The following is a 27,223-nucleotide window of genomic DNA, read 5'->3' as shown; positions in this document are numbered from 1 at the left end:
AAAGCTCTTTGATCAAATCAGTGTCGCTGTAGAGGTTAGACAAATGCAGAGCAGAGATTAATTTAACACGTGTGTGATTTTCCTTACCTCGGCCGAAAAAATTCTAAAGGAACCTGTAGTCTAAAACAGTCTGATGAGCGCAGCTTCCTTCGTATAGGGAATCGTTGTAAGTTCAGATATGTTGGCCACTGTTTAAAATAAATCGCTTTAAAGGTCAACTTCAGCGAATTAAAACCCCTTCTTTCCTCCACAGGAAGCTAATTTAGCTTTAAAATGTCTCCAATGTTATTGACATATCTGCCATAAACAAAACTTGCCGTAGTCGCCACAGTCAAAATGAGAGAAATTCTCATTTTTGTGCAATATAGAAAAGTTTGTTCCTCCGCGACACTTAACTGGAACACAGTTAAAACCTTTTTGGAACAACAACAAAAAAATCTGGAATGAACTAACAAATACAAAATTAGCCAATCAGCAAACTTTAATTACTTATAAGTAATTATCGTTGTTGGGATGATACGCCTCCTGTAACTGCACAATTTGCTTTTGAAGAAACCTCTTTTTTTCAGAAGAGGCTTTCTAACAGTATATATCTTATCCTAAGGTAATGGAGAAGACTGAGTTTTCTACCCATGGTGTCAAGGCTGCGCATTCGCAGAGACTTGATCGAGGATCGGTGCGCCGAGGTCCACCTCCGCGCACTGTTACGTCATAATTCCATATTCAGAGTGAAATAAGAACATTGTTAATGACGGTATATGGTTTTGTAAAGTCTCAGCAGGTTCTTCTATTGAAATACTTCTTAACACTGGGAAGTCTTGATTCCAAACTCAGAGTTGAGCTTAATTATAATTACTTCAATAGTCGAGTCTGTTCCTTCGATGGTGGTACAACCTTGTAATGCAAAACCTTGCTGTGTCAATAGCAACAGAGTTATCTTTCAGACACTTTCAAGTGAAACAATTTGATTTATTTTACAAGAAAATTAGTCCATTGAGTTTCAATTTTCTTTTCTTAGTATCGTATGTATAAAAAAAAGACTACTTTTTTGGTCAACATGTGAATCAACGAACGAATTTTGTCAGGGAAAGAAAGCAATCGTCGTTGGTCACTTTAAACCATAGGGAGATGATGAAGTCAGAGGCAATGTTACTCTCCATATCGAAAATAAAACTTGCTAAACCCTGACAAGGAAGGCAAATACAACAAAATAGAAAAATGGATAAAAGAAAAGTGATACTGACCTTCAAGGACAATTTAAAAAGCAGTTATTTGAGCTCTCATCCACCGAAATCAGTGAGGATGCCGAACAAAGACCAAAACGTAAAAATAAAAGTTATTTTTAAGGTTTTGGTGTACTCTGTAGACATTCAGAGGATCACGTGTAAGGCGGTGTAATGTGACTAAACGATTACAGCTCATGATAGATGATAAACTAGATTTGGCCATGTGTCTGACTGGTCAAATGAGCATGAGCTCTTTTTTACCGATCTGATTGTTAAGTTACACAACCATTAGAAACGCACACTTCATTTACTTAATTGTAAACTTCTTTACTGATTAAAATCGCGAACGCGTGAGTTGTAACAAGCAGTTTACGCGCTGATCGATCGAACTATAAATAATTTTATTTGCACTCACTCGTAAATTCCATATCTACGCGCACCCACGTATTATCCTGTGTGCAAAAGTGTTGTAAAATCGCATTTTAATCGAAATATGTTATGGTTTCGACTGAAAAAGAATGTATTCTGCCGTGAGGAAACGGCTCGAAACATTTGAGGTGAACTGATCAAAGGTACCGGTGGGGGCCAACTGGTAAAGGAGTGGACGAGCATATTTCATTCTGGGGGAGAACTTGATCGCCAAGGCTGTAAGGAATGACCATGCAATGGGGTGAAACCTCCATAAGCCGTTTCCGCTCGCCACAAACGATTAATCCTCTGACCCAAACAGTGCCAGCATCTATATTCTCCTTCTAGTATCACTCCTGAATGAAAAATTAAGGTCACGCGAATGAAAGAGACGATCACCAACTTTAAAAGTTTTTGATTGTTTAACATATTCTCTTTGTTAGTTCCACAGGAAATACGTAGAGGAATATGAAGAGAAAATGTACCCTAGTGTCAGGGTGTGAGGGATGGGGGGGGGGGGGGGGGAGGAAATTAAGACGCTTTAGGCCGTGATTGTTCTTAGCATGTTCTGAACATCTGACTGAATTCTTACGCCAATTTTAGTCATTAAAACAACGATTCTTCAATTAAAAAAAATAAGAGTACATGTATTCTTTGAGGCAATGTTTTTCCCTGTCTTCAACGGAAAGAAAAATGAGTGACTTTCTAAGCACCAATGCTTGTTGACACGGATGCTCAATAGCTAGGGTACCAGATTGATGAAAGACAAACGTTATAACGTAGATGAAGTGACGATGAAAAAACTCCATTTTTGCAATAGAAGACTAATGAGAGCCATTCCCTTCAATCTTATCGCAACAAAACTCTTCAGCTAGTTTTGTGCATCCCACAAACTTATGACACAAGGCTTTGCCCAAAACTACATAAGTGCCTTTGGAGCCTTCCTTTTGGTTCCATTCCTTTAACATACTGAAAGCCTTATTTTCCAACCCCTTTTCTTCTTTGAAAGCATCTATTTCGCCATCTGAGTCGAATCCCAGTCGTCGTGCTAGATTCTCCCACTTGTTGCCAAGTTTCCGGGACAAAGCTTCTAACTCGTCTTTAGATGGTTCACCAGCCTTAAATCGCAAGCCTGAGGATAATGTTGGGGAAGAAAAAATTAGAAAAGGGGTGCTGTAGGGCAATTAGCGAGCATCTATGGCGAATGGTGATTTATTGTATAAACACCAATGAAATACCAGGTGAGCTTTCGCTCAAACCCGTAACATCTTCACACATGAAAGTGGTATGAACTTACTGACTCGGTGGGAGGGCCGAACCCAATGCGTGAACGATGCGTGTACCTTAGCGCCAACCGTTTTTCAATTTCGTAGAAAACAAAAATTAAATTTCATTTTCGTTTTTCGCTTTTCGCGGCGCTGTAAAAAATTCAATTTCGACTTCAATTTTCGTTTTCGCGGCGCTCTAAAAAAACCAAATTTTACTTCAATTTTCGTGTTTCGTTTTCGCCAGTGGCACTGAAACTGACATTCTGTGGGAAAATTCATTACTTCACGGTTGCCCATAAATGCAAGTCAAATCAAAATCAATTTACTTAAAGCAAAACGTCAGGCGACATTACAGAATAACTCACGGCAAAACGAATAACGTTGTGGCTAAATGACCGGCAGCCGTTCAAGGTTTTCAAATCACTAATTGACCGGCAGTCTGATATTTTGCTCAAATTTAAGGAATCAAAGAAACCCATCCAGTTCAAACTATCATATGTCGATTAAGAACTGCCAAAAGCGATCCAGGAAAGATTTAAAGATCGCAAGTCCAACGCTTGCCTTACGCAAGGCTCAGAGAACGAAACCCTGGTTTGTGACACTTGGATTTTTTAGGTCGACTGTCGGTCACAGTTTTCAAATCACTAAATGAGCGGCAGTACGATACTATTCTCAAATCTAAGGGAGTGGAACCGGTCATATTCAAACTATGATATGTCGAATAAGAAGTACAAAGCCATCCAACAGATTTTTAAAGACCACAACTCTAACTCTTGTGTCACAAGATGATTTACAGTTAGTTCCATGAAAAATTATGAAATGATTTCAAATAAGATTTAAAGGCAACTAACGCCACAAAAACTTCTATCATTGTGGAATATGAAAACGTTTCCAAAAAAATTAATTAGTACTAATTAACAATTATTCCACGAGCACGCGTTGGATATGAGATGATAGATAGCCAACAAGGCGCGTAGCGCCGAGTTGGCTATAATCATCTCATATCCAACAAGCGCGAGTGGAATAATTGTTTTATTAAAAACGTTAAATTAAATTATTAAATTTTATTAAATTTTTAGCTCCCTTTTGATTTTAAGCTGACACGTACGCTTACCATATTTGTAGATTATGGTAGATTGGCTGATATACCATAATGGCTAAGCCAATAAAAAGTCTTGAATTGCATTATCCAATGATCTAGTTTTTAATAATTAAAAATATATCTTAAGTTTTCTTACAATGAAATCAATATATCAATATATCAATATATCAATATATCAATATATCAATATATCAATATATCTGTAGCTACTCTACTCGACTGACGCATGGGCAGCGCCCATTTGTGCACTGCATATGGAAAACGCAGCGTATGGAAAATCCCAGATGTCATTACTTTCATTGGCAATCGAGAAATATTAGAAGTAGGAGTAGACTGAAACTAATAATCGCGTGTAAATTGTTATGAGTATTAATTCTGCAAGATTTGCTGAACCAGTTTCTGTTCTTTGGTCGACTATTTAATGACGCGCATACAAAATGAGTCCAAAGCAGACACCTGTCACAAGCAAGGCTATCCTCAATTTGTCGTTTATCATTTTTGCGTAAACAGAGCAAACAAAGTCTACGCGGATCTTCTTTGTTGATTTAAGAACCGACAACCATGCATCTTTTTCAAAGTACTTTTCAACGCGGAGAATGTCCACGGTTTCTTCGATTCCTTAAATTTGAGCAAAATGTCAGAATGCCGGTCATTTAGCACAGTCAATGAGCATTTTATCATATGCCTACTAAGTATTGAAATTTTAACTTAACTAAGACGCGGTAGAGGGGCACAAGCACCCACTCGAACACAAAAAAGATTACTGGAAAGATAACATTCCTTAACTTTTTCCCGTCAGAACCAGAAACTTTCGATTCCTTGAAAAACGCAACTGTTTTCTCTCAATTCCGTTTTCTTTAAATTTTCGCAACAAAGCAACATGAAAGCCGGACGGCTTGTTGCGGACTGGCTCACGTGAACCTATCCGGCCCTACTCAAGTCAGCTTTCAGTATGGTCTTCTACTGAAATGCGCGAGCGGGGCCAGACGGGTCATATGATGATAGATCTTATTCCTCGGAGAAACTCATGTTGACAAAATGACCTTTCATTTCATAACAAAGGACAAAAGCGCTCGATACTTGTGCAACTCAGGTAAGGCAGATATTATTGAGATAACTCTTACCTCGGGTGACTGCATTTTATTTCATTAATGAAAATTGTGAACTAAACTCACTTCCAACTTGTAGTTTGGGAGCCCATTTGATAGCAGAGACTGATTAGTCTAACTAGTATCTAGGAGGCACAAGTTTGAAACCTGTTGAGGCCTTGTTGAGGCTTTTTTTTCTACAGAGGCGGCTTTCACTGCAGTTCACTTTTGAGGAATTTTGTTTTGACAGGATGTATTCCGTAAGAAAACTATGCATTAATTTGGGTTGGATTGATGCTTATCCAACGTTGACGAGACGGTTAATAGAAATGACGAGGCAAAACCCCTCTCTCAGTATTACTTCACCTTGCGAAGCAGTTTTTCTCTCCTTACAACCTGGAGCTTCACACGAAGAAGGTTCTTCATTCCGGCGCTTCAAACTCGTCCGGAGCAAATGTTCAGTAGAACCACCTGTATAATAATAATAAAACGCTCTCTTTGACTACATGTGCCTTCTATTGTACAGTTTTAGAGTGTTGCAGTAAAAAAGTAACTGTGATCCGAAATGCAGAGGGGCTAATGAACAGCTCTTGTCGATGCCAACCTTGTGACAAAAGGAGGACTTGGTTAGAGCAGAGTTTGTACACTGGTAAATTGACAGGCCGGGGGCTGGCCGAGAAATTAGTAGATTAGGTACATGTATTACAAGTGCATCAAATTTATTTTAATACAAGTCTTCTCTCACTAGGTGAACTACCATTTAAATGACTATAAAAAAAAAAAAAGAAACGTTCTTTCTGTTAAAATGTATAGCAAGTGTAGAAAGAAAGAACCGTTAAAAAGGACATTTGCAACAGTACATGTAAGAGTAACATGACGAGCTTTGCCCACCAAAAAAATTTATGCAAATTAGGCTAAGCCGGATCTGAGTTCCGCCTGGCAATTATTAACTGTAAGAGAAGATCTCAGTTCGCGCCCACAGCACGTTCAAGGTGTTGCGGATTAAGTTTTTGTAATTACTTTTTGGCACTTTTCGGCGTCAAAATTGCATAGTTTGGGTAACCCAAAACCCTTAAGCTGACCTTTCTTGTCATAACACGAATGTTTTCCAGAAAGGGACACGCGGTAATGTCGGTGTCTCTCGTGTGCAGGCATTTTTCCAGGTAAAACCCTCGCGTGGAATCAACTCGTTTAATTTAACGCTCCTTTTATGCGCACAATGTAAGCCAAAGCAGTTTTATAGTTAAACGTAAAGATCAGAATATTTTCTTCTAAGGATGATAAATGATCGACGCTGAACTAAATTATACGCTGAAGAAAATGCAAAACAGCATAACATGTAAAAGAGGAAATTTGGAAAAATACGAAGTTACGGAAACCATGAAAATCTTCGATTTTTAAGAAAGGAAATTTTTATAATTCCAAGCTAAGTAAGCTTTTCTAGTGTTTCATTCTTTAAGGCTTTGTGTAGAGCGGGGCCTTTGTTTTATAAACCGTAAAACTTAGTGACAAGTCGAAAGGGCTCGCTCTTGGTTATGATACCAAAGAGTAGAGGGACACCACGGTGATCTTCCAGGTGTTTGATCATCTTCGCCGCTCGTGGTGTACTTCGCTACTTAGGTGAGCGAGATCGACGTTCTTCCTCTCTTTAATTCTGACAGCTGTGTGAAAGACCTGATCCTTACAATGAAAAACGGTCGATTGTGCTTTTTCAGTGGCGGCTTTAACGCTCGTCCATATTCAGCGCTTATCCTAAACATGCATGGCATCTCTAGCTATCTACAAGACACGCTGCGATGTATTATTCGTCCATGTTCAACACAACTGCGCTAGTGAGATAGAGAATCGAAAGATCACATTGTTGCGCTCGAGGCAGAGTGCGCTAAGTTTGCCAAGTTCTACAATGGACAACAGATCCTACGGCCTCCCGCAAGAATAAGGACAAGGTCTATCTGTTACAAGCAATGGATAAGTGGAATTGTAAAAAGTTTTAATTCTTCCATGCATCGAAAGGCCGATGGTATGTAATTTTGCTCTTTTCCGTTCTTCACACACTCGAATAGCTGTTAAAATTAAATTTAATTGCGGGTTGTGCAGTCAAAATGTAACGTCGCCCAAAATGGTTTTAGTTAAACCAGTGTCTTCTGAGGCGCTTCCACCAAAATAATTTAGAAGGGAACAACAGCGCTAACCTATTTAATATCTTCTCAAGAACATGTCAAAGTCTATTAAAACGCAGAAATTAAAAATAGTAAGAATTGGTGGTTCATGTTAAAAATCGTTAAAGAACAGTTCTCAGTTTCGCTCGATAGTGCTGTCACTTTGCACTAGTTGTTCATAGTGACTTACTCATTACTTTCAGTATTTGTTCGAGCTTTTCTTCGACGAAATAGGGGACATACAAGACATCGCAATTCACCTCTAAAACAAAAATAAGCTCTTCTCCCAATTGGACACCAGATATGACTGCGTAGTAATAATTGCGTTGTACGCGAAGTTGCAGTGTGAGAAAAATGAGTAAGGAAAATAATTCTAAGTGCTGTACAGCGCGGTTTTTTAACATAGATTACCCAGCTAAATGACCTGCTTGTCTTAGATATTTATGATAATATAGGAAGGTCCCCAAGGAATACTAATAACCCGGCGTGTAATTTTGTGATTGACAAAACCTGATAACTCAGGTTTATGTTTGAAAGGGCAAATCATTTGGTACATTTCACTCCAGAAGTAAATAATCTCTTAACTTTCGTAATTATTATTTTGGTTTCAGGCAAATGGTGTCGAGTTGAAAGATACTAAGTTCCTGAAACATACATCCAAGCTTTGTTAGCAGGCATGCCGAATGCTTTTATAAACGTGCGAGGGTAAAAATACATTTGCGGCCCCCTGTATGGAGAGAAAAATCCAAAGTTTTTTATTACAGGGATGGTAGAGTGAATGATGTTATTTCTGGTCTGAGTCATCAAAGTTCTGTACCATTAGAGTTAAGAAAAGCTATCGGGGGAATATGGAGGTTGCTGCAAGTAGCAGCTGTTAAACTCTCAACAAGCTTTACAGGCGGCCAATTAAAGAGCATGGGGCAAGAAATCAAGCACGATTCTCACCCAGTAAACTAAAATGGTTGTTGGCAATTGAGATGGACAAGCAACCAGGGAATTTGAAGTAATCTGGTGGCCTGATCTTTTCTCAGGCACTAAAAATGGGAAACTGACCTTGCGATTTTATGTTCCTAAAGTGATACTTTGATTTCAACGATGTGTAGTACACAGTCTAGTTGACTTGTTCGTCATGTTTCCATAAATTTAGTAGCTGTTTCTTGGCAGTTTTGTAAGTTTGTAAAATGTGTTTTGCATTTAGAGGAGCAAACTTGTCTGTAGAAGGCTAAGATTAAACCCTGAATACAGCAAAATGACCCTGTAATATTAATGCAATTCATGTCTAGCTGGGCGCACTATACTCTGATGCCCTTCATTCTGTTGTAACCAAATTGAGAGGAAAAAAAAACACCTGGAGAAACTCTTAGAGGGATAATATCTGTGGACTTTCACCATTTCTATGGTCATCAGGAATGACAGAATAAAGCAGTAACTATTCACAAAGTCTTAATTCACTTAACTGAAAGAATAATGAGTTGGAGGGAACTATAGATCATTTTTTTCCAAGCATCTCTCATAATTCATGATGGAAATAATAATAACATTGATAACAATAATAATGATAATAATGATAATAATAATAATAATAATAACAATGATAACAATAATAATGATAATAATAATAATAATGATAAAAATATTTACAATAGTTAGAGAAATAATGTTCATTATCCTGATGGTTATAATTCCTATGATTATTTCCATTAATCTAATCATTATTATTATCATTCATATTACTATTATGATTATTTCAATGTTTATCTATGAACAAAATAGTGTTATTGTTAGTCTAGCTGAATGAGTATCCAAGTGATTGAAACTGGGGCAAAAACAAATTAAGAAAAGACACAAAAACCCCAAAAACTGTTCAGGACTGCAATTCTTGAGTTGGCTCATTGTGAAAGGTTTTGGGACTTCATTAAGCTAGTGCTGTCTGTAGTGGGCCCTGTGTCAAAGAGAGAAGAGTAGCAGCTGAATTAATAATAATAATACTAAGGACAATGATAGCATTGATTGACCAAAGTCACCCTATGACTAATAACAGATGATATGTGACAAACAGCATAAGCAACACACTTTTCAAAACAAAAAGAGCAAGCTAAAACTGCCATCAGATAAAAATAACTGTCCATAAAAGACTGACAGCATAGAGCTGAAAAAAAATAGGGACTGGTTCTGCCATCAGATAACAACAGTCCATAGACTGACCACCCAAGAGAAACAGAAGAGATCGGTGGTTCTGCCATCAGATAACAACAGCCCATAATGGACTGACTACCCAAGAGAAACAGATCCACCTGTTAGTTCTGCCATCAGATAACAACAGTCCATGGACTAACTACCCAAGAGAAACAGAACTAGGCAGGTGGTTTTGAATCAGAAAACAACTAATTAAGACCTCTGTACAATGTGTCTTAGAAAATCTTCTGCATTCTAACAATCTATTGAAGAGACAAACTATCAGAAACACTTGAATTTCTATTTGGGGGGAGGGGGGAGGAATTAAATGAAAATCTACTTGCCTCAGCATGCCATCCTCACTGAGCAGCCTATCTCAATTTGAAAATGATGATCACAATCATAAAGATAATGATAATGATAACAATAACAAATCATTATTATTATCATTTATATTACTATTATGATTATTTCAATGTTTATCTATGAACAAAATGGTGTTATTGTTAGTCTAGCTGAATGAGTATCCAAGTAATTGAAACTGAGACAAAATAACCTCAAGAAAAGCCAGGAAAACCCCAAAAACTGTTCAGGACTGTAATTCTTGAGTTGGCTCATTGTGAAAGGTTTTGGGACTTCATTAAGCTAGTGCTGTCTGTAGTGGGCCCTGTGGCAAAGAGAGAAGAGTAGCAGCTGAATTAACAATTATAATAATAATGAAGACAATGATAGCATTGATTGACCAAAGTGCCTCCGACTAATAACAGATGATACGTGACAAACAGCATAAGCAACACATTTTTCAAAACAAAAAGAGCAAGCTAAAACTGCCATCAGATAAAAATAACTGTCCATAAAAGACTGACAGCATAGAGCTGAAAAAAAAAAATAGGGACTGGTTCTGCCATCAGATAACAACAGTCCATAGACTGACTACCCAAGAGAAACAGAACAGATTGGTGGTTCTGCCATCAGATAACAACAGCCCATAATGGACTGACTACCCAAGAGAAACAGATCCACCTGTTAGTTCTGCCATCAGATAACAACAGTCCATGGACTAACTACCCAAGAGAAACAGAACTAGGCAGGTGGTTTTGAATCAGAAAACAACTACTGAAGACAAGCCCTCTGAACAATGTGTCTTAGAAAATCTTCTGCATTCTAACAATCTATTGAAGAGAAAAACTATCAGAAACACTTGAATTTCTACTTGGGGGGAGGGGGGGGGGGTAAATAAATGAAAATCTACTTGCCTCAGCATGCCATCCTCATTGAGCAGCCTATTTCATTTTGAAAATGATTCAATCACAATCATAAAGATAATGATAACAATAACAAAATCATTAATAGTAATGATAATGATAATAATCATAACAATAACTACAATGACAAAGTCCGTGTTAGTCTGGCCTCTACCTTGCAGAAAATACAGCCCACCAACTGAAGCTGAATTATTTAAAGGCATTGTATTGCAATTGGTCATTGAGGCACTCAAGCCACCTCAAGGTACGAACATTGAGGTGGAAAAAAGGGTCTGTAAAATTGACTCCATGCTGATTCGAGATGAGAAATCTGTGTTCGAAGCTTCTTCAGTTCCACTCCAAGGGAATTTACTCTAGCTGATCTTTCGGTAAGTTAGGAAGCGAGCTCTTCGGAGTCGTGACTGAGTTTGGCGCCAAAAGATAAATTTTTCGCGCCTTCGGGCTCAAAGTCTAGCGTGGCGGAGTTCACCAGATTTACGATAGTCATAAATCCCGAAGATTTAATAAGTTCGTCGGGGATTGTTTATTACGAAGAAGATAGACCAGCTATTAGACAGAACGTGAACACAACGTGAACGAGGTCGGGAATCCTGGCTAACCCCACTACTTCGAACGATGAGTTGGCCGGCTGAAGTTCCCGTGTCGCCACACTTGGATTTCGTCGGGAAATATCTTAAATACATCGCATATGAAATATTTACGCAAAGGAACGTCACATACCTCTTTCAAAAGTAGATACCAATGCTTGCAAGGGTCAAGTGTGGCACTTGTAATCCTGCAAAGACTCTGCGTGGTTAAGTTAGCCGGTGGAAAGCCGCACGTCGAAAATCCGACTGCCTCTATGACTTCATTTCGAATGGTTTCGAAATCGAAAACATGATGCTTTTCGACATTTCGACATGAAAAATCTCGTCGAGGTTTAATATTATAATATTGGTAAGAATTTAACCAGGATACGAGGCCAAATCGTGCGACCGCCACAGGTTTTGTACCAAAACAATAACATCGTGTACTACGATCGCAAAGCGTGAACACTGATCGATCCACCAAGTGACGCAATACTGGAAATTCGATACGGTTGTTATTCAGGTCGTACGGCACATGAAAATTGCGATATCTTTTGTTACTGTTTTATGGCAAACCAAGCGAAAGAATCATACCTAAATAATCGAAAGAGAGGCTTTTCGAATACGGCGCCTCGCCGGTATTGCCTCTTCTGTGAAAAGGAAGGATCTTTGAAAGACTACGTGATTAAAAATGTCGTTATAAGGAAACAGGCAGAAACAGAGAAAACGCAGTATTTTATGACCATTACGCTCACAACAAACTTCATTTCATTTCATGATTTTGATTTTCATCGCCAACAGATGACCCCGCATTAACTCGCACGCAATCGCGTATCTCTCGTGGATTCGTGGACGCTAATCTGTATAATTACATTGTGGTGTAATTAATGTGATGACATCCACCCAACGCCTTCTTCCCCAAACCCCGGCATCAGTTTACGATGCCTGCTGAGAATTTTTTTCTTGAGCAAAGCTCGTCATGATACCAGTTTTAAATCAATAAGTAACTGTCGCAGAGAAACAAGGAGCTGGACCACGCCTTTTGTTCCCCTTTTGAGATGTCATGCAGTGCTTTCCCAAAACGAAGCGGTTGGTGACAATCGAAATCCATTACTTCATAACAGCACTTCCATTATCTTTGCATTGTACTACATGAGGCGGGCCATTTGCTTTTTAGCAAACTGACATTGACTTAATAATTTGAATATATCCACAAAGTTGAAATGGTAAATTGGCCATCGTTACGATTATAAAAGCTGACGTTTCGAGCGTTAGCCCTTCGTCGGATATTCGCTCCGACGAAGGGGTGACGCTCGAAACGTCAGCTTTTATAATCGTAACGATGGCCAATTTACCATTTCAACTTTGTTGATATATTCAAATTATTTCGTTACCCCCACCGACGCAGCCCCAAACAGTTTCTTTAGAAACTATCAGCCTTTATTCATTGATATTGACTTAGCTATTGATCGAAAAATGTATCTCTGATGAAAAATAACTCACTAATATGCTTCTTGCATTCAATGGATTCCAAAGCCTAAAGGACAAAAGAAGATAGAGGCAACATTACTCGTGCAGTAAGCAGTTAATAAATATGAATAAATATATTTACTTATTTATTTCTTTATTCATTTATTTATTTATTTACTTATTTATTAAGAATATTTAGACAGGGTAGCCCAGTTCAGCAAATAGGTGGTTGAAATGGGGCCCTGTGGTCAATAAATATATGAATGAAAATATTCCTCTCTCTCTCAGGAAACGAAAGAGCCATTGTAACTAAAATCCAAAGGTAGCTAGATGATTTTGGAAAACAATAAATTTCAAATACTTCTTTAAGTGTACAAAAATGTAGCTCCCTCAAATGTCGTCATTTAAAGCGCTGCAACCCACAGGTAGCTGATTCAATATTTGCAAAACGCGATACGGCATGAAAATGATAGAGAGGAGTAAGCATTTTTCTTGAACCATCGCATTCATTTAGAAAAACTGCCTAAAAAATATACGGCGAATCCTGTGTTTGGTAGAAAGAAAATAAGTTTAAATTCCTCTATCTTCGTTTTCTTTTCATTTGAATGTTTGTTTCTTGTTGTACCTTTTTATCATCTTGTTACCTAAATTATAGAGAGATCATTCCGGCTAAAGAGACATATCTAAAAGGTTAAGCCTGAGCAAATTCAGGTTTTGATGGGATTCGAACCGGTGAAAAACATCCTACGAAAATGGAGCGTGCGACAGAGCTACCCGCCAAACATGATTTTCAAATTCTCCTCATACAATTTACGTAAATTGAATTAAGTTTTTTTTTTCTCACCTGTACCCAAGGAGCCAGCTTTTCTGCAGGATAGTCAGAAACAGCATCAACAGAGTGTTCACAACTCAGGCCAAAGCTTCTTAACAGGATGTAGTCGCCACAGTCAAAATGAGAGCAGCCTTCCTTTTTGTGCAACATGCAAATGCTGGTTCCCTCACAACAATTATCTGGACAAAGTTCACACAACTGGCATTTCACAAACAATTTCATCGTAACCGATCGTAGTCAAGGACAGGTGACGCTTAGCTTAGTTCTGCAACGCTCCAGATGACTGAAAAAGAACAAAAAATGGCAACAAGGACATCAACAACGCGAAAAACGGAAGTCTGATTCATTGTAACGTACACTTACCAGAAGGTATCCCGCCTCACCAAAAGAGTGACGCCCAAAACGGTCCTAGATCTAAAAATACTGTCACAAGGATCAGAACGATTTTTAAAAAAGTCAAGTAAACTAAAGAGGGCATAAAGTTTCCCTTTGATTACAACAACATGGCAATATTTCAGCAATTACTTAAAGGAAAAAAAAAAAAAAAAAAAAAAAAAAAACAGAATGAAACGAAATAATACCAGGTATGACTGGGACTTACCTCAATAATTCTTCGCAAATTCGTTTCTCTTCCTTTACATCCGAGTCTCGCGATGTCCAGATTATCAACTGGATCACGGTTTTGTGACACTCTACAGTGAGCTGGTACTCCTTGCTGACATTAAATCGGGCGGCTTTTGTAAACAACGAGGGGGGTAGACGGGTGCCACATAACCGAGAGGCCCATTTCCAAAAATGTACTACCAGTCTGCAAAACAGCCCGCTTGGAACATAGTTGGTATTAAATGTGAGAAATACAGGCAAAGGGCCATTGCATATGTTCGTGGCTCTTGTATTCTTCTTCGACGATTCCAACATACATGGAACAAAAAAAGGGTATTCTTCACCTTTGCAGTTCTCAGAGTTGCAAATAACATCAAAGCTTTCCATGATACGAATCAGAGAATTCTTAATATCTTCCAGTCCAAGGTATTTAAACGCTCGATCCAGCAACTTCTGCGAAAGCAGTCCCTTTTTTCCAAGATCTTTGAAATCTTTCTGAAAGACAGGATCGTTCTTCCATTCTGGACTCACCGTTACTATTTCATAAAGTACTTTAATTAACCACTGCGGATCCAGCACGACCAAACCATCCGGATTTTCAGGGAGATCTTGGTAGATAACACTTCCACGAGCTTGTAAAAAGTACAGCAGTTCTTCAACGTCATTCGGGTCATCAAATTGACAAATTCCCCCAGCAATGTCTTTTTTAAAACTTTTTTTACCAACATAATATATTGGCTTATCTCTGCTTACCATTTTGTCGACTTTTTGCTCCACACGGAGCCACTGCATAGGGATTATCTTGTTGATATGCGGCATTCTTTTAGCCAGATCCAATATTTTCACACGCAAAAAAACGATCTGTGGGTCGTCTTTCCTATTTGGATTTGTGTTATCTATAAAGAATGATTCTTTTGAAATATGGTTTAGGGTTGCCTGAAGAGCCACGCTGCAAATGGTTCCCTTCACGGATTCCATTTCTTTGCAAGGATCGCTCACACCATCAGCATGTGTACCCACAAGCACCACAGGAGGTAAATCGTCTCCATCGTTTCCCGAAATTTTTTGAAACTCTGGCCTTCCCAAAGAATGCACCAAGTCGAGCCATCTCATCATGTGATCAAGATTAGTGTCATCGACTTGCGGCGAGTTGACCTCTATTTCATCGCGATTATGCGGTCTTATCCGACATTGCGCAGGAGCACATAATTCCTTGGTAAGATCTGACACTAGGACATATACGGCGTTTCTTTCGTAATTCCATCAGGTTTTCTGTGGTCTCGGAAAAGTGTTAACTGCATATAAATGTCATCAATGTGTATCGTGTTTTCTGGGTCCCATGGTGTTATTTTCACCTGACACATGGTGTTGTAATACTCTCTCAGCTGATTCTGACACCATTTCAAAAAGTCCGCCGCAGAAACTGTTGGCAAAGAAAAAAAAAACCAAACAAAATAAAATGCGCCCATGTTTTTCTTCTTTCTTTGAACAACAACATCAAAAGCCTCCTCCAAGAACTGTGAATTCTCTCTGATTAACCAATGCAAGGTAGTTTTTTTGCAAAAAGTTTTTTTATTTTATTAGCAAAATTGTTTCCATACAACAAGAAATTATTAAATTATTATTATTATTATTAAATTTAAATTTATACGGCGCAGTTTGAAAATTACCTTCAATCTTAATGCGTTTGGCCGCTGAACGTTCCTCCTCTGTTGGGTTCATCTCGCTTTGAAGAAAATCTGACGACAAAAAGTTATTCAGCAAGGGGAGATAGAAAAAAAGGATTCTATAAAAGAATTTTTCTTTAACTCATTACATGTGATTAAAAGAGAGTAATAGATTGCCAGCGAGTTTGATTCAACAATCTCTGAGAGCCCATGAAGTGTGGCTACCTCGTTCATGATCCAAAAAATGAAACTTAGGTCAAAATAAAACAAAGCAAAAATCAAATCAAAATTAAAGAACATAAAACAAACCAAAAAGTAGAAAATTAATTAATATTAAGCAAACTATATTGCAACTTCATGGCAGCTTTAACTAAAAGGGAACTCTAAGCCGCTTTCATAGATTCAAGCCATATCAATAATTGTAACCTTATCATTAACTCTAAGTAGCTTTCTCCTAAAAGTGAAAATAAAATTGTATTGTAACATTGTTTGAAAGACACAGCCAAAGTTGTTACATACATAAACAAAGAAAAAAATACGCACCCGCCGTAGTGAGGCCAGTCTCCAAACACAGGGGAGTTACTCAACATGTTGGATACCACAGAAGCCGCCATAACACAGGCAAAAGTCTTCCACGAATTGTTTGTAGATCCACTGCCACGAGCAAAATCACAGACTCCTTTGACAAAGAGCCACTCCATTTTCATGTCATGGGCTGCTGCAAACAGACCTGAGGAAGAAAATGAGATTAGAGACTGAATAAATGCAATGAGTAAGTAATTATCACGTAACGAGGTCCTTCTCAGGAGGGAAGTGAGATATAAAAGCTGCTCTGTGTTTCACTAGAACACCCCGCCTGTCTTTCCTGTCTCATCAATGGGAGATTATTAAGGATATAGAGTTTTACTGTTTGGTAGAAATACAAAAGTGGTAGCAGTTTTCCGGGAGGATATAATCAAAGGGCTGCATCCCTTTTCGGTACAACGAGGCAAATAAAAGGGAAGAGTTTGGATCTTCTTTGCACAAACAAATTATTAAGTGCATGTACTTCCCCTTCCCTCAGAGCCAGTGGCTAAATAGTCCACCAGTCACAGGAGTCTCCCGCAGTTCAGTGGTAAAAGCATAAAAAAGAACATTAACTTGGCAGCACGAAAGCCAAATGGTTGCCCTTGAGGTTCATCAAAACAAATCCCACAAAAGTTGGGTTGTCGAGCAACCAGCCCAGCGAAAATCTCAAATTGACCGCCATTTCAACGCCATTAGAATGCACGTCCATCAAAACCTGTGCAGTCAAAAGTTCGTTACGACGCGGTCAGCCTGGACACTAGCAAAATTAGGCCCAACGGGTAGCCTCACGATTTGAATGATTCAGTCAGAAATAAATACCAACCCACACGTGGAGTGAATATTTTGCTAAACGACTTTTTTTAACTATTTTTGTTTTTACACCAGAAATTCATTCTGAGTGACTGAGACATTTGATGATTTTTGCACAAAGGGGAACCAGGGTAAAAGCCATTATATTCTTCATCATGATTCCCTTATGGCTGTTTGACCTAAACTTTTTCCTGTTTGGTAAAGAGATGAAAATACTGCGGGAAAAACAGGAGGAGGAAACAAAGAGACTCCGTGAACAGATAGAAGCTGGAGCAGCGGTCCAACGAAAACAGATTGAGAACATGGTAAAGGCGAGAATGGCGTAAGTTGAAAAACAAAGACAAAATTTCATGCGAGAGCACCAAACCCTCAACCAACGACTTGCACAAATGCAGAAATCAGAGAAGACCGTGGAGAGCTTGAGACAACAGCTGCTACTCTGTGTACAAGGTATGTAATAAATGTTTGGGATATTCTTTAGTGGCGCACGAGCGAAAAAAAAGGGGGACAAAGGTCGAGAGGTTTTATTTTATTTATTAGCTTCGCCGACCGGCAGGGACACCGCAACAGCTTGCGCTAATTACCGTGGGCCCTATAGACCAACCATCCCACCCCAGGGGAGGGCATTCATCACACAGTAATCTCGTGTGTGGGAAATTAGCGTCTCCTGCCCCAACCCTGCAGGAGACAGGACCTCCATTTATTCGTCCCTATCCCAGAGACTGCTTACAATCTTTTGACTGTCTCTTTCTTATTTGCCTTTTTTGTTTGTTTCCTCGCCTCAAAATTTGATAGAATTAAAAGCACAGCAGTAAAGAGGAGAAGATGTTAAGGTGACTCTTGATGCCTACTCATCGAAAAGTTCGGCGGAGGACAATTAAAGGGTGGATGGGCGGTTAGTGGAATGAAATACCAAAAGGTTATTTAAAGGCAAAACACAAAGCAAAAAACAAACAACAGCAAAACATCAAAAAGAACATTACAAAGGTCGGTCAGTTGGTCGAACGCAAAAGACGTATATATTCCACAGTTCAGACCGTCAGATTCTGCTGTAAATTAAAGGAAAATGATGCTAATATAAAACCACGAAAATTAACCAGTCTTTCCTCACACCCTAAGGGTACCCATGTCGAACAATAGTCTCTTGAATTCAAAATCTGGGCACAAATATTCCTCAACGCGCGATGCATTCAGCTGTATAAAAATTTCAAGAAATAATTTTAATAAATGTGATTTAGGGTCCGAGCAACAAGGATAAAGGTCGTATCCATTGTCTTTGTCAAACACTCTCATATCAGCTGAACCTTCTTTGGCAATTAAGGCAATGTTTTTTAATAAATGAACAAAAAGTAAGAGTACACTGGTCAAAACATTTATCAAAATAAGCCAAGCTAAATTGCTACTTGCTAAAACAAGCATTTACGCCTGTAACACTGTGTAACGACTTTCACTCTTCTGATCTCGAACGATTTTGCAACAATTTTTAGTTTCAAGCATCAACAATGTAAGGAATAAAAAAGAGCCCACTTGACTGCACAACGCTGCCTGTGAAGTGATCTAAGCTCAAAAAAAAAATTCTTCCGCTCTTTTCTCTTAAAGTCTGCTTTTCTTGTGAAGAAAAATCATTTTTGTCAGCTGGCGATAAAGCTTGTGTCAGGGTATCAGTTGTTGAAGAACACCAAAATATTGCAAGAATGAAAATGGAGTCTGAGAAGGAGAGGTAGCTCTCTCCAATGTTTCAGCTTCCCCCATTTAGACCGTCTACAAAAAGGGATAGTCTAGTACAGACTACTCTACGCGATTTTCTTTCTAGGATCAATGCTCCGTTTTTCAAACTAATGAACTAAGATATTCTTTTTGCGTTTTGATTGACCTGAAAAAACTCACAGTTAAGTTAAACAGTTAAAAAGCCAATCAGACAAAAGAGTGACCAAATTATATTATATTGATTTGCTTGTCTCTCAGATTAAATCTTTGTTAGCTCGCTGCCACGACACACGACTTAAGAACAGCCACGTTATTCTAAATTACTACTCTGCTCATTACTCGCCAAATCAGTTGCCATGGAAACCTTTTTTTCCAAGCGCTCACTCAACATGATTATCATCACCATCGTCGTCATCATTATCTTCCTCCTACTGTTCATCATCATCATAGTTCTTGTCAAAGTCATCATCATCATCATCATCGTCATCATCATCGTTATCATAGTTCTTGTCATAGTCATCATCATCATCATCATCATCATCGTTATCCTCCTCCTTCTGCTCATTACCGTCAACGTCATCATTATCCTCATCATCCTCATCCTCATCATCATCATCTGGCTCGTCTCTGAATCTTCTTCCGTATCTTTTCAGCTCAGCTTTTGTACGAAGTCGGTGGATGAACCTCTCCCCTGTATATTCCTTCTCCTATCACAAGAATAAAGGGCAACAATATCAACCACAGCACCAATAATGTGTAACACTCAACTTGCATTTTCATGCAAGATAAATTTTCAAAACACCTTGCTTTCCCCCGCGTATATCGGAATGCGACCTTTCCACCGCTGTGGTAAAAAACACCTGTTTCATTAACTATGTGTAACACTCAACTTACTTTTTCACACACAAGCTAATTATTCGACGCATTCAAATATATTTTTCCAACAAGGGAGCAGTGAAAGAGGATATTCACTTTTGAATTCAAATAGCTACAAGCGACTAAAACTTTATTTCACAACAGGGGAAAAGTTCTCAGATATAAATAACAAACAACAATGGTCCCTGGCGATTAAAATAAGGCGATACTTAACAGACAAACAGATGATTAAATTAAATAATATATTTTCAAAAAGAAAGAAAACTGTCTAACATCTTCTCAAATTGATATAAATCCGCATACAAAGTATTGGCTATCATTCCTTACCCGAAGAAAAATAAAAAAAAAATAATTTTTTAACCTTTCACGCTTACACGCGACGGGTTTTACTCCACATCTTTTATTCTACTGATGGTAGTAAGAGTTTCCCATCAAAATGTTGTTTACGTTCGGCGATGTCACAGAAACATTGGAAGCAGCGTAAAGTGTACACAGAATCAACTCCACGGCGTGTGGTAAATTGAAGTATAACACTTAATATTTTGTTAGGATTTACGGGAGACCAAGCAGAAACAAACCTACGATAGTAAGTTTAACAACTTCATTATCAACAATGTTGTTCTTTAATTTTTCTTCAAAAATGAGCTTATTCGACGCAGGAGACCGATAGGCCCTGATTTCTGACAGAGTTACAAAACATGAGCAGAGTAGCCAAAAGAGAAAAGAATCCAACTGACAAATAAGAATAAGGAAACCATTGAAGAACGAGCAAATAATAACACAGTGCCGAGTTTGACTAATGGTCGCGTGTCCCGGGCCGCGCCTTTTAAAATGATTTGTTTTGCTTTTTAGTTGTTTATTGGCGGGGTTCTCAAATAAAAACCCAAATAAACACATCCCACAAAAACAACACAAGCCTAAAAATCTCAAAAATTAAACTCCTGATTACACAAAGAAATTTTGTCAGTGAAAAATTCTCACAATTCCTCTTTCCTTGTTTCCCTATGTAAGGCGTAACTACAGAAGATTTCTCTTTCAATATTACCTCAAAAAGAAAGGCCAATCAAAGGAACTCACAAAGTTTATCAAAAAATCTCACCAAGCCTCGTTCCATTAGGACAACTTCATGTACTATACTGGACACTACTGACAGAAAATATGTAGTATTCAAGTCTTGAAAGCTAAATTTGTTTCTTTCTTCATTCAGTTTCGAAAATACTTTTCCGCAAACCATATCCAAACAAGCAACGATGCAACGGAAACATGGAAAGCAGCGTGAGGTGTACACAGAATCCGTTTTACTGTCTGCCAAACTGAGGTTAAAAAATATCATTGCTCAGGATTATTTAATGGACGATTGCAAGACCAGGTTGAGACAGAGACTTACGAGATTCACTCAAGAAAAATTCATTACTTGCAATGTTTGTCTTTGATTTTTCAAAACAAAATAGTGTTATCATGGAGACCTAGGAGACTAGGAGGCTCTACGAGCAACTGACAGAATTACTCAACACGAGCAAATAATCCAAAGAAGAAAAGAATCCAACTGATAAATAAGTATAAGGAAACCATTCAAGTCCCAGTAAACTATAACACCGTGCCAGTTTTGTTAAAGAAGACAATTATTACACCTTCAACTTTTGTTGAATTATTTCCTATCATCGGCACAAACCTTTAAGACGTGAAGATATGACAATAGAATCAACGCGACTTTCACTTAAAAAAACCAATTCGGATTTTAAAAAAGGAAAAAATCCCGTTTCTTTGCTCATTTATATTTTTTGGGGTTCACGCTCACTGATAGCAAAAGCGAATAAATGCCCGCATAGAATGTAGGGAACAACTTCATCGAATTCAAAGCACGTATGGGTTGAACAATCCTTTCTCGTTAAATAATCAAACCCAAATAACAGCATCCCTCAATAATAACAGAAGCCGAACAATTTCAAAATTCAAAATTGATCCGAGGAGTTTGGTCAGACAAATATTCTCACAACTCGTCTATTTTTTTCTCTCTCAAGTAAGGCGTAACTACACAAGCAAAGCAAAGGTCAATCGAATGAACTCCCAAAGTTTTCAATTATTGTGTAATCAGGAGATATCAAGTCATTTGGAAGTCCCTAAATTTAATCTTCGTAATGTTTTTCTTCAAATCATCTTTGAACAAGCTACGCATGAGCCATAAAAGTACTTAACGTGGGTTTGTTACGGTCTCCATCTACAACATCGGCTCCTAACGTCGCAAAATAGAAAAAGAAAATTCTGAAAACAGTGACTGTTCCTGAAGACTGTATTCTTTCTCACTAAAAATAATCTGATTAATTGAGTTCAAAGCAAGTTATTGGAAACATTATCAAGTGCTCTGCTGAAGAGCATCTAAACAAAAATTAGGTGCATAATAACTGAGTGAAACAACAAAAAGGCACTTACATGGTAATCGGTGTTCACCTCAGTGTTTCTCTCATGTAGTGCTGTATACAACTCTTCACATTCTGTCCTTGTCATCTGAACACCGTGAAGGAACACCATCAGCAGCTCAGGAACACTGCTGAGATGTTGGACCAGATCCCTGACCCCGCGGCCAAGTGGATTGGAATCTAGATGAAGAAATTCTAGCACTGGTACATACTTTAGAGCATGGGCCAGTGCTGATGCTTCATCTTCACCCATATTTGTTTTCTTCAGGCCCAGGTCAGTCAGATTGGGTACATTGTTCAGGCTCTTGGCCAGTTCAATAATCCCGTGACCCAGGGCATTGTCGTCTATTTTCAGTTCTTCTAACTTGTTTAAGTACATCAATGAGGCAGCCAGTGCTGATGCTTCATCTTCACCCATATTTGTATTGCTCAGGTCCAGCTTAGTCAGATTGGGTACATTGTTCAGGTTCTTGGCCAGTTCAATAATCTCGTGACCCAGGGCATTGTCGCGTATATTCAGTTTTTCTAACTTGTTTAAGTACTTTAATGAGGCAGCCAGTGCTGATGCTTCATCTTCACCCATATTTGTATTCTTCAGGCCCAGCTTAGTCAAATTGGGTACATTGTTCAAGTTCTTGGCCAGTTCAATAATCCCGTGACCCAGGGCATTGTCGCGTATATTCAGTTCTTCTAACTTGTTTAAGTACTTTAATGAGGCAGCCAGTGCCGCACATTCCTTTTCTCCCATTTGTACACTCTTCAACACTAATTTCGTTAACTGTGGCACGTGATCAAGATTCTCAGCCAAATGACTCACACCTCTGCGTAAAGGGATGAGGGACAGGTTGAGCTCACGCAAATTTGGAGAATGCTGCAGTGAGTGATACAGCTTTATACTTTGCTGCTGTATATCGGTCGTTAACGTCTAATGTGTGGAGATTGTCAGTAAAATTAATTCCGTTAATCGCGCTCTCAATCAATTGAAAGGCTTCCTCCTTCTCCTCCTCCTCCTCCAACAGTCTCCATATTCTAATTTTAATTTCTCGAGGAGCTGTTACTAAAGGCAACACGTTCTTCAACAGAGCAGCTTCCTTAACTGTGTAAACCCAAATGTGAACCACTCTCACCAGTGACAAACAGTGGTTCTCAGTCAAAGGTACATCAATGTTGTTGTTTTCGTTATTTACTAAATTATTCAGAGGTGGCTGAGAAGAGGAAACCGGCGCTGATTTCAGTTCAGGAAACAATTCAGAATGAAAAACCTCACTTGTTATGTCATTTAGATAGACAAAGTTTCTCCCCCCGGATTTTTTGAGGAAAGAGTTCCTACCGAGTATATCTGCGTACTTCTCTACATCTTTACTTTCTCCAGAATACGTTAAAACAACCGCGTTCAAGTCTAACATTATTGATAGAACATCATCGGGAAAATGTTTAATCAGCCACCGCTTTAAAAAAAATAAATAGTTTGGGAAACTGCTGACAGATTTGAAGAAGTGTTCTACAGCAGCAGTAGACGTGTTTTTTCCCTCAAGTATCACAACATGGTTAACACATGAGAGAAATGCAGAATACACGGCTGTTCTGTCTGAGGCTGGACACAAAAACAAACAATCGACACAGAGTACAATAAACTGTCGTTGTTCGCCAGAAAAATCATGTTCAGACGGTGTCTTGGTGAACTGGTAATTTGTGAGACCCTCTTTCTCTCCAACGTCATGTAGATGATCAAAAAGAATCCCGGCAGCTTTTAATGACAACTCACATGCGAATTTTAGCACTTCAGCCATCTTCCTTGATTTCTTAAACGTATCCATTCCTGACAGGCAGGTGACAGTTTCATTCTTCTTCACCGTCAGTTCTTCAACAATGAACCAGGCGGCGAGAAACTCCTGGACAGACTTATGAAGAAAATAAACGATCTTCTCACGGTTCAAAGCGGAACGTTTGGAAACTTGGAAAAAACCCACATCTATTAGCTTCTGGAAGAGATCACCATGCCCACATTTGCTGAAGTCAAAATGAAGACGGTCCTCCAAAAGAGCATCATATGCAAGTTTTCCTATTTTGTAAAGTTCCTCTTGATATTCATCTATGCTTTTACGTGTTGCGACGTTGTCTGCATCTTTTGTAGCCACGTGATCCAAGAGAGTCTGAATAAATTGTACGTAAATGTGCGCACGAGACGTGGGTAACTGATGCTTGTTCTCTTTCCAGAGAAGACACAACATCAACAACAAAAGCGGTATTTCTGCCATCTCCTCGAGGTCCAGCTTCTTCAGGTACTCAAGTAACCCTTCAACGTCCTCCTCATCAGCAAGAATCTTTCTTGCAAACTGTTTCTTTTGTTCCCTGCTATCGAGCCCGTTGATTTCAAACTGAGCATGACTTGGCACTCTAAGCTCATCCTCTTTCACTGGCCGCGTTGTGATCATTACACAACAGTCTCTCAGCTGACTGCCTCTCCAAATCTGGTGAACTGGGGATGACTTTCCACCGCTGTACTCGTCATATCCGTCCAATATAAGCAGCACTTTCTCCTGGTTCTGACGAACATATTCATACAAGTCATTAACTGCCTTCGGGTCATCAGCAGACAACAGTTCAGCGGTTTTCAACATAGTACAGAGGTCCGGAATATCACAAACGTCTCGCAACTTGATTAACAGTAAAAGAGAAAACTTTCTGAGGATCTCCTTTTTGCCATCTGCCCAATCTACAGCTAATTTTTGACTGAAAGTAGACTTTCCTATTCCAGGTCTTCCATACACTAGAATTCGTCTACGGATGGGATGATGTTCGTCACCTTCAAATACTTCACTGATGTCTCCCACCCTTTTTTTCGTTGTCCCGTCAGGTTTTCTGTGATCTTGTAATAACGTCAACTGTATGTATATGTCATTAATGTGTACCGTGTTGTCTGGGTCCCATGGTGTTATTTTCACTTGACACATGGTGCTGTAAAACTTTCGCAGCTGATTCTGGCACCATTCCAAAGATTGCATCGCAGAGGAATCTGTAGACAAAAAAAACAGCTTCCCAAATTTTTGGTAACTCTCAAATTGAAGAGAACATAATCATTTCTAGACTAGAGTTTTTCATCAGTTTAGAGGCTGCATTTTTATCAACTCTAATTTGTAACTTCAGTAAAACTTACTCTTCAAATCCGGGAGTAAATAGAATGAATCATATTGTCGTTAGTCATATAATTCTATATTTCCCTTTAACTGGGCATTACGGTCCCCCCTCTACCTGAGCATTATCTCACCTACCCCCCCCCCCCGCGGTCTTTGATCCTCCTGTGAAAATGAGGAGTGTGAGCTCATTTCATGAACAGCGGCGGGTAATGTCCTATGGTGAGCCTACTGTTCCGGTACGCAAGACTGAACCAATGCAAAATCTAATAAGGAAAACACTGTTTTGATGTGTGAGAACTGAAAGAATTTACGGTACAACTTTATTTTTAGAAAAACAAATTAGGGAAACCCTTAAATCTTCTAGAGATTGCGCAATCCTTGAAGCCTCCTGTCTGAAACTCAGAAGCTGAATGCAGATTCTAAAAGTTATAAAATTCAACATTTTTAAATGCTGAATTTTAACTCCAGTCTGTTAAAACTTAGAAAACTGCAGCCTATGCTATAATTGGGCTAAAAGACTCTTCATTCAAATATATACCTGCTATTAATTTTTTGTCAGACAAGGCCTGTGACTGATGGGAAGACTGGGCACTAGAAGAGGATGGCTGTACCGGAACGTCTTTACTCGGTGCTGAAAGTTGTCTGTCAGTTGAATCATCTTCAAGAACAGAAAACCAAACAGACAGCAGTTAGACAGCCTCATGAGGTTAGGAAAAGAACATGGCACTACATTTAGTTCAAACCACCATGATTCTAAAACTGTGTCCTAACCTTGCTTGCTAAGCTATTTGCTCAAACAAATGTGGGTGGAAGATTTCTACAAATGCAAATCTACGTAAGTGAGGAATTGGTGCCATGCGTTTAATCCCTTCTACCTCTGCCAAGAAATTCAACATTTTCCGTTCACTAAGGAGAAGCACCATGCTGTAATTGGGCCAAAATAACTACTCTTGGAAGTCTTAACGGACATACTGTGAATTTGTAGACAATGACAGTGGCTCAAGTGATGTAAGTAATATAGCACTTTACTGTCTTTATGTCATCAATGATAATTTGGTTTCATCAACTCAGTTGATAACATAAAATAGCCACCGTAAAGAGTTTCTAAAACTCACCTTTTGAGAGTTTGCCCTTAGTGTGACTGCACAGACAAATGTGGATGGTGTGTGGTTTATATCACGTGGGTGCAGCAGGGGAGCTTACAACGCTGGAGATTATACATGTAAATGTCTACATCATTCTACAGTTGAATTATGGGGGTCAGAGGTCTTCTTTCCCGGGGGACAAAATTTTTCAAAAAGTTTAAAAGCATTCCACCATCAATCTTGAGCAGATTCAAAACCCACACAGATAATAACCCGCACGGATATTAACCCGCACGGATAATAACCCGCACGGATAATAACCCGCACGGATAATAACCCGCAAGGATAATAACCCGCACGGATAATAATTCGCACGGATAATAACCCGCAAGGATAATAACCCGCACGGACAATAACTCGCACGGACAATAACCCGCACGGATAAGAACCCGCACGGTTAATAGCCCGCACGGATAATAACCCGCACCGAGAGTAACCCACACGGATAATAACCCGCACGGATAACTTAGAGCTCCTGTATGTTGAATTGAGGTAAACGTCATTATTTAATTTGTCAGCTTTTGCTAACTCAGCAGAACATCTATTAACAAAGCAAGTGAAAATTGCTGACAAACATGTAATATTTCTGATCCAAGAGCTGTTCTCATTGATCAGCACATGATGATAAATCATTAATCATGTTTTTAATTCAGTTTAGGTAGAGGCTTTGGTGATTCAGTTGAGGCAAATTCATTTAAAACAAAACTAAACAGCACACAAGACCAGCTAGTAACG

General features: G+C 38.8%; 2 pseudogenes across 2 annotated transcripts in view; both read right to left on the bottom strand.

The window, feature by feature from the left end:
• Positions 1-1,939: 1,939 nt before the first annotated feature.
• On the bottom strand, positions 1,940-18,334 carry LOC148735859 (uncharacterized; annotated as a pseudogene). Its single transcript, XR_015998629.1, has 9 exons — positions 18,331-18,334; positions 16,413-16,559; positions 15,833-15,901; positions 15,459-15,585; positions 14,161-15,411; positions 13,572-13,842; positions 12,761-12,794; positions 5,459-5,563; positions 1,940-2,766 (listed from the first exon to the last, which is right to left on the bottom strand). The product of XR_015998629.1 is annotated as an uncharacterized LOC148735859 (transcript).
• A 77-nt stretch (positions 18,335-18,411) lies between these two features.
• The window catches only part of LOC148735858 (NLR family CARD domain-containing protein 4-like), a 38,010-nt pseudogene continuing 29,198 nt past the window's right edge, over positions 18,412-27,223 (bottom strand). The window contains exons 9-10 of the transcript XR_015998223.1: positions 22,220-25,222; positions 18,412-19,620 (exon numbers count right to left, since the gene is read on the bottom strand). The product of XR_015998223.1 is annotated as an NLR family CARD domain-containing protein 4-like (transcript). The remainder of the gene's footprint in view (positions 19,621-22,219; positions 25,223-27,223) is intronic.

The sequence above is a fragment of the Stylophora pistillata genome, chromosome 3 (genome assembly GCF_964205215.1).
Source record: "Stylophora pistillata chromosome 3, jaStyPist1.2, whole genome shotgun sequence".
NCBI lineage: Eukaryota > Metazoa > Cnidaria > Anthozoa > Scleractinia > Pocilloporidae > Stylophora > Stylophora pistillata.
The sequence above is the reverse complement of the archived record's forward strand: the minus strand, read 5'-3'. Positions and strand labels throughout refer to the sequence as shown.